The sequence below is a fragment of the Bos indicus genome, chromosome 17, assembly GCF_029378745.1.
Source record: "Bos indicus isolate NIAB-ARS_2022 breed Sahiwal x Tharparkar chromosome 17, NIAB-ARS_B.indTharparkar_mat_pri_1.0, whole genome shotgun sequence".
NCBI classification, from domain to species: domain Eukaryota; kingdom Metazoa; phylum Chordata; class Mammalia; order Artiodactyla; family Bovidae; genus Bos; species Bos indicus.
The window spans coordinates 67,123,639-67,131,084 of record NC_091776.1 but is presented as its reverse complement, the minus strand read 5'-3'; the positions used below and the strand labels follow the sequence as shown (position 1 = coordinate 67,131,084).

The 7,446-nt window shown below is 48.5% G+C and overlaps 1 non-coding gene across 1 annotated transcript; it reads right to left on the bottom strand.

The window, feature by feature from the left end:
• Positions 1-410: 410 nt before the first annotated feature.
• On the bottom strand, positions 411-484 carry TRNAW-CCA (transfer RNA tryptophan (anticodon CCA)). The gene has a single exon. It is a non-coding gene; the product is annotated as a tRNA-Trp (tRNA).
• Positions 485-7,446: the final 6,962 nt, after the last annotated feature.

The window sequence follows — 7,446 nt, the reverse complement described above, 5'->3', positions numbered from 1 at the left end:
CTGATCCCCTTCCAACCCTGTCTTGAAGAACAGGGTGGAGCTGATGTCTGGTCCTTTCATCAGCCGAGGCCCTGATATAATAATGTTAAGAATAAATAATAAATGGTACCATCCATGGAATGCTTGCTCCAAGCCCTGTGTTCATTATGCATTGCCTGTTTTACTTCACTGAATCCTCAGGAGTTAGGAACCGTGGTTCTACCCAATTCACAGATGAGGAAACTGAGGTTCAGTCATTGTCTGATTTACACCCAGTTCTGCTGGCTTCAGAGCTCTGAGGGTTTTTTTATTTTCTCTTTCAATTTGGCTAGGGTCTTGGTTGTAGCATGCAGGATCTTCCATCTTCGTTGTAGGATGTGGGATCTTTAGTTGAATCATGTGAATTCTTAGCCTGAGTATGTGGGATCTAGTTCCCTGACCAGGAATTGAACCTGGGCCCTCCTGCTTTGGGAGCTCAGAGTCTTAGCCACTGGACCACCAGGGAAGTCCCAGCTCTGCAGTATTTAACTGAGTGTTATGGAGAGTCCCAGGTGCCAGGCTCGGTGTCATGTTAGAAGCTGGCCAGCCCCAGCCTCTGTTGGAAGGTGTCTGAGTTCTGTGGTCTGAGAAGGCTGATAAACCACAGTATGCGCCCCTAGATGCTTGGTCTGGGGGGGAGGCAAGGTGGCCCTGTAATGCACCTTAGGGAACACTCCCAGGAATGCCTCCCAGGAGCCCCTGGCACTGCACAGCTGGGCAGGGTGCTCTGCACCCCCCAACAGCTCTGGCCCACAGTGGTTTGCAGGATTTGCTTGGTGTCTGTCCCTTCCATTGGATCTGAAATTCAAGAAGGCCAAGATGCATCCCTGGCCCAATCCCTGGTCCCTGTGGGTCCTCCAGTAGTGTGTATTTACTACCGTCACACATACACACACATCAGAGCCAGCCGGGGCACGTAGTGGAATAAGCCAGCGTAGGTCATAAGTGGGTCACAGCAGGAAAGCGCTATGAAAAAGTATTATTTTTACACAAGTGAACCATGTTCATTACAGAAATACTAGAGAATGACGACAAACATTAAAAAAATCACCCCTCCACAGTAGCCACTATTACCATTTTGGTAAACAACCCGTCGCGTTTTTTAAGTTATATGCAGGGATGGGGCGCCGTCCAGTTCCACTGGGCACCGTTCATGTTGCGTTCTGAGTGACTGGACTTGTCCAGAGCACAACCTGGACAACTATATATGGCAGCCCTGGGTGTGTGTGTGTGCGTGTGTGTGTGTGTGTGTGTCTTTTGCTATTTGTTCTTTATAGAATTGACACCAAGCAACATATGCTGTTTGAAAAGCTGTGTCTCTCACCAAAAACATCCCGTGATCAATTTTTTTATGTTAACAAATACCTCATTTTAAGTGCGTGCTCAGTCGTGTCCAACTCTTTGCGACTCCACGGACTGTAGCCTGCCAGGCCCCTCTGTTCATGGAATTTTCTGGGAAAGAATACTGAATTAGATTGCCATTTCCTACTCTTGGGCTCTCCTTGAACCAGGGTTTAAACCCGTGTCTCTTGTGTCTCCTTGATTGGCAAGCAAATTCTTATCACTGAGCCGCCTGGGAAATCCAAATGGTTTTTAAAACAATAAGTTAAATTATGAGGCTGTTTTGATTTTATTTAAAACATAGCATGATGAACATGCTTTGGGGACATTTGTATATTTAAGTTCTTGGGATAAATTCTAGGAATTTCAAGCAAGAACATATTTGATGTATGAGTCTTTTGAAACACAAACTGCAAAATTGTTCTCCAGGAGATTTCCAGCAATAATGCAGGGAAGAAAAGGGTTAGTGTAAATTGGATAAAATTGCAGGAGGAGGAAAAAGAGAGGGGATATTGGGCTATTTGATCCACGAGTGGCCTGTAGCTCAGACTCTCTTTAGGAGGTTGAAAGAGGAGCAGTTTGTCAGTGAGAGGTCAGCCTCCTGGCCTATAGCAATAAAGCCACATCATCCCAGCTTCTACCTCAGACTCCAGCCTGAATCTCTGTCTGACTTTGACTAAGTCATTTCCCTCTCTGCAGCCTAGTTTCTCTCCCTGTAAGCTAGTGAGATTGGACTAAATCTCAGTCACTAGCATCCTGTGACTGATTGGTAATTCCTGCCTGGCAGGACTGTGTTGAGTTTCCGAGCTGTCTACACTTGGCAGGAAAGAGCGCTGTGATCAATTAGTAATGTCTGCCATGGGTGTGGGAAGTGAGGTGATGGTACCTTTGCCATGTACTAGCTATTCCAGGACTGGACACTTTTGGAGACTATTAGAGCTCTGAAAAGGAAGGGAATTTTCCCTGCCATTTTGTTTCTCATAGATGTCTAGATTTTGAGAAATGCCTCATTGGGTTAGCCAGGTGCTCTCACCCTGGTCTGTCTTAGGCTGAGTGTGTTGCGGTGTATGTAGCTAAGAGGCAGATGACTTTCAATTTCTGTCTCTCGACCTTACTCAGCATCTCATGACATTGTCTTCAGCCTGTAGAGGGAGGATTGGGAATTTCCTATGATTTCAGTATTCCATTCGGTTTTTATCATTTTAAGGTTCATGCGTTTCTAATTGTTATGAATACCATGGCAAAATTAATAGTTCTATGGTTGGTTTATTACATTTAGTAAAATTATGTGCATGCAGTGTTTGCCAAGAGAAGACGCGGCAGGCTCCTTAATCATGTAAAGATGATAATTTAGTTGTTACACTTGTTGAAATGATGGGATTAATTTTTAAAAAGTTTGCAAACTGGTGGAGAAATGTAAAACATTAATTTAGTCAGACAAGCAAGCCGACAACTGACAAATCCTTTCAGCCAAACCCGGTATGGAGACGCTACAGACCCAGAGTGGGAGGAGATTCATCCAGGACACAATAGACACTTTCAAGGAACTGGGGCTGTGATGTTGGAAAGTGCTGTGTGACTTCTGGGGAGCCACCTTCCCTCTCTGGGCCTTCAATTTTTTTCTATAAAATAATATTAGATCCATGATTTTCAAATCATGTCCTGCAGAAGTCCTAAGGATTCAGAACATGTCCTGCAGGCTAAAAGAAAGGCAGATGGATGAGAATGGCTGAGGTTTCAGTGGAGTGGGTATCATTTTGGAGGAACCTGTCCACATTCCTTTTTCTCTGATTTTACCTTGGGCAATCTCTCTTCCCTCCTTGTCATCAGTTCATGTAGTTCTGAAGGGATTAACCAACCCCTGGCTCCAGATGGTGGCCAGTGACACAGGATGGGCTGGTGAGATCAGCATAATGACCTGACAGTGGCTGGTTTGGACCAATCCCATGACTCAACTCTGGCCAATCAGAACCAATAAAACTTTCTCGTGGTACCTTTGCTGGAACTTCAGAATGAGACTCTTTTTCCCTTGGAGTGGCTGAGCCAGGGGATGGGAGATCAGGCTTTGGAGACCATTCTTGATCATGGTTTGGAGAAAAGCCTGTCTGAGAATGAAGCCAATGGAAAGAAAGTGAAAGTGTTAGTTGCTCAGCCGTGTCTGACTCTTTGTGACCCCATGGACTTTCGCCCACCAGGCTCCTCTGTCCATGGAATTCTCCAAGAAAGAATACTGGAGTAGGTAGCCATTCCCTTCTCCAGGGGATCTTCCCAAACCAGGGATGGAACCCGGGTCTCCTGCAGAAAGTAGAACCAAAATACAAAACAGATTCCCAAAGTCATCTTTCAGATCCTGGATCTAGCCATACCTGATGTCTTGGATTTTTTTTTTTTCAGTTGTATGAGCCTATATATTTCTATTTTTGCTTCAGCAAGTTCGAGTTGAGTTTCTGTAGCTTACGACCCAAAGAGCTGCAGCTAATGTGGGACTAGGGCCAAGCTATGTTTATCCATTCTATATGTTGGAATTCCATATAAAAATTTTGTTTGAACAAAAGATTCTGTTGCTAAAAAGTAGGCCTAGGACTCGATGATCCCTAAGGGCCCTTTTAGCTGTGACATCCTGCATCTGCATGGGTGCTGCTGTAGGCGTGCCTGTCCTCGGGTGCATGAAGCAGGTGAGGGCACACGCAGAAGGAGGAGGCTGCCTCTGGGCGAGGTCACCGAGGAGGCACCACTGGCGGTGGGTCTGGAAGGCTTAGTGAGAGTTCTCCAGAGCATAATGGAAAGAATGGAATACAAGGCAGAGGGAAGAGCCTGTGCAGGTGGCCTGGAGGTGTAAAGACTGGGAGGCCTTTAGGGGAAGACTGGAGAACCTGATGTGGCTAAAGCAGGAGGTTTGTGGGTGGTGAGAGGGAGGAGGCTTAAGGAAATGAAGTGGAAAAGCAAAGGGAGACACCTGGGAAGAGTCTCGAGTGTCAGCACGAAGAGTCGGCCAGTGGTTGGCAGGCAGTGGGCAGCCGTGGAACGTTCTCGAGCAGGAGAGAAGCAGGGCCCAGTGGGGGCCGGTTGCTGGGAACGGGACAGATGATGGAAGAGAAATCGGTCTCCCGGGGTGGTTATGCCGAGACTGTCGATGCTTCCGTCTGAGGCAAGAGGCGAGGAGGGGTCTCAGGTCCCCCCTGCCTGCATTCCAGAGCCAGCAGGGCCTCACGGTTCCCAGCCCTGGAATCTGGGCGCTATTTTGAGGAGGGAGGCCTGGGAGGCAGCTTGGTGGAAATTGAGAACGAGTCCTCGACTCTGCTGGCTCCATTTAGCAGGGGTGATTTACGGGAATTTTGCCCTGGTTCCTGGGGGAAACCGATCTTTCACCATGTTGCAGACCTTAATCATTCTCACAAGATCTGAGGGGCCGCGATGGTCCCTTCCTCAGATGCACCATACACGCCGTGTTCCTTTACTCTTCGGGACCTTCACCCTCACTGTTCCATCTTCCTGGATCACCCTTCCCAACTTTTTCTTGCTTGAGGGTAATAGTAACAAAAATGTACCAAGTCACTTCAGTCGTCTCTGACTCTTTGCAACCCCATGGACTGTAGCCCTCCAGGCTCCCCTGTTTATGGGATTTCCAGGGCAAGAATACTGGAGTGGGTTGTCATTTCCTCCTCCAGGGGATCTTCCCAACCCTGGGCTCAAAACTGAGTCTCATGTGTCTCCTGCATTGGCTGGTGGATCCTTTACCACTGAGCCACCTGGGAAGCCCCAGTAATAATAATAGTAACAATACTAGAAGCAGGAGAACCAGCAACCACAAGCACAGCCATAAATGTGTATTGCACACTCACTCTGCACAGGCACATAGCTAAAATCCTCACGTACACCTTCTCAAGAAACTGTCTCAGCAATTGGAAAAGGTAGAAACTTTTAATATCCTGATTTTAGAGAGAAGAAGGCCTAGAGAGATGAAGTCATCTACCTAAGTAAGGTCTATCCCTGAGCAAAGGAGGAGGTGGGATTTGAACCCAGGGCTCTTGGAGAGGGGACAGGCCTTGGATTTGGGGAGGCCTGGCTGGGAATCTGGAAGAGGGGAAGAGTGAAAAGAAGGGAGCAATGACACACAGAGGTGAGGCAAGTGGAAGAGGCGGAGAGAGAAACAAAGATGTTTCTTGGCAGACCTGACTGAGAGAGTTCAAGAAGAAGCAGCAGAACCATGTGCAAAATGGCCACAAGGCTCCAGGTCAAAAGCAAAAGGGAAAGATAGAGACTGGAGAGGAAAGACTTGGGGACTCTGTTAGGAGTGACTGTAGTTGTCCAGTGCACAACCTGGGCAACTGTGAATGGCAACCCTGGATGCGTATATGTCTGTTGGTGTTTATTCTCTATAGAAAGGACACTAAATGACATATGCTGTTTAAAAAGCTGGGAATGGGGGACCCACTGCAGGTGAGTGATGGGGAGCAGTGAACTGCAGCTCCTGGGGACCACAGTCTAGGAAGAGGCAGAGGGCATCAGGAAGAGGTGGAGGCCCATCCTGGCTGCTTCAGCCATCTGAGCCTCCTGGTCTGTATTATTAACCACAGGGGCCATGGAATTATAAGCACCCAGGCATCTTTTCCATGTTCACCTGCACTGAGGTACAGTTTGTAATTCAGAGAGGCTTTGGGGGAAATGGCACCCCACTCCAGTACTCTTGCCTGGAAAATCCCATGGACGGAGGAGCCTGGTAGACTACAGTCCATGGGGTTGCAAAGAGTCAGACACGACTGAGTGACTTCACTTTCACTTTCACTTTGAGACAGGGAGGTCGAGTTGTTGGGGAAAAATCATTTCATTACAAAAAACAAATAAACACAACTTGCAAGGCGTCACAGGCGTGTGGTCTGGGCACCAGGTAAAGTTGACCATGTTCTGCATTCAGCTCTGGTCACGTGTTTCCGTGACGGATCTCCGAGCTCCGTGGGAGGCATTGTCCAAATCAAGTCATCATTTGAGGCCCTTTGGGCTTGGGAGGAGGGGTGGTGCATGTGGCTGATGGTCAATAAACCACCCTGATCCCAATGGGCACAGACACAGGGTGACCTCCAACTGGTGCTGGGGCGAGTGCTAGCGCCAGTCCCATTTTATAGATGAGGAAACTGAGGCTCAGAGATGGCAGGTGGGATTCTGAGCTGCCCTCCTGCTTCACCGGGGGCCTGAGGACTCCAGCCCCTGGTTTCCCATGGTGGTGGGTGCTGTTTGGTTGTTTCAGAAGGAACTCCCTTCCCACTGTCCCCCTCTAGTCCTTTGTGGGTCCCCATTCTGGGTGCAGAGGATGAGATGGTTGAATGGTATCACCGATTCCATGGACATGAACTTGGGCAAACTCTGGGAGGCAGTGAGCGACAGGGAGGCTTGGCATGCTGCAGTCCATGGGGTCGCAAAGAGCTGGGCATGACTTTGCGAATGAAAAACAACAACAAATTCTGGGTGCAGCTAAGAGTTTGAAAGCCACTGTCACCGATGGCTCCAAGGAACCGCAGGCCGTATTTGCTCCCAGGCCTGCCTCTTGCCTAGAGGAGCCCCAGAAGCTGCAAAGCACCGATAAGATGGGGAAAGAGAGAGAGAGAGAGAGGGAGACGGCGAAAGGATGGGAAAGGCTGGCACGAAATTCACAGGAAGAGAAAATAGAATTACATCCATGAACTACAGATATAATGATAATAATAAAATAATAATAGCAGCTGGGCCTTCTCTGAGCACTGTTCACATGGCGAATGCTTTTCACGGGTTCCCTTACTGACTCCAGACGCAAGCCTCAGGAGGCAGTACCTATAGGAACCTGTGGTTTCCAGGGATGTGGTGTCAGTTCTGACGAAGTGGGCTGGGCCAGGTGGGTCCCCTTCCCCCCAGATCTGAGCTGGTTTCCATGGCAAAGAACAGGGAACATGGGCTGCACTCTGACTCTGTGCCCTGTGCAGGGCCAGACCCTTGCCGTGTGATCTCATCTGATTCCGTAACATCCCAGTGAAGTGAGACCAGTATCCCCGTAGACCAAGGCTCAGAGAGGTCAAACGACCTGCGTTAAGACACACAGCGGACAGCAGCAGGCCT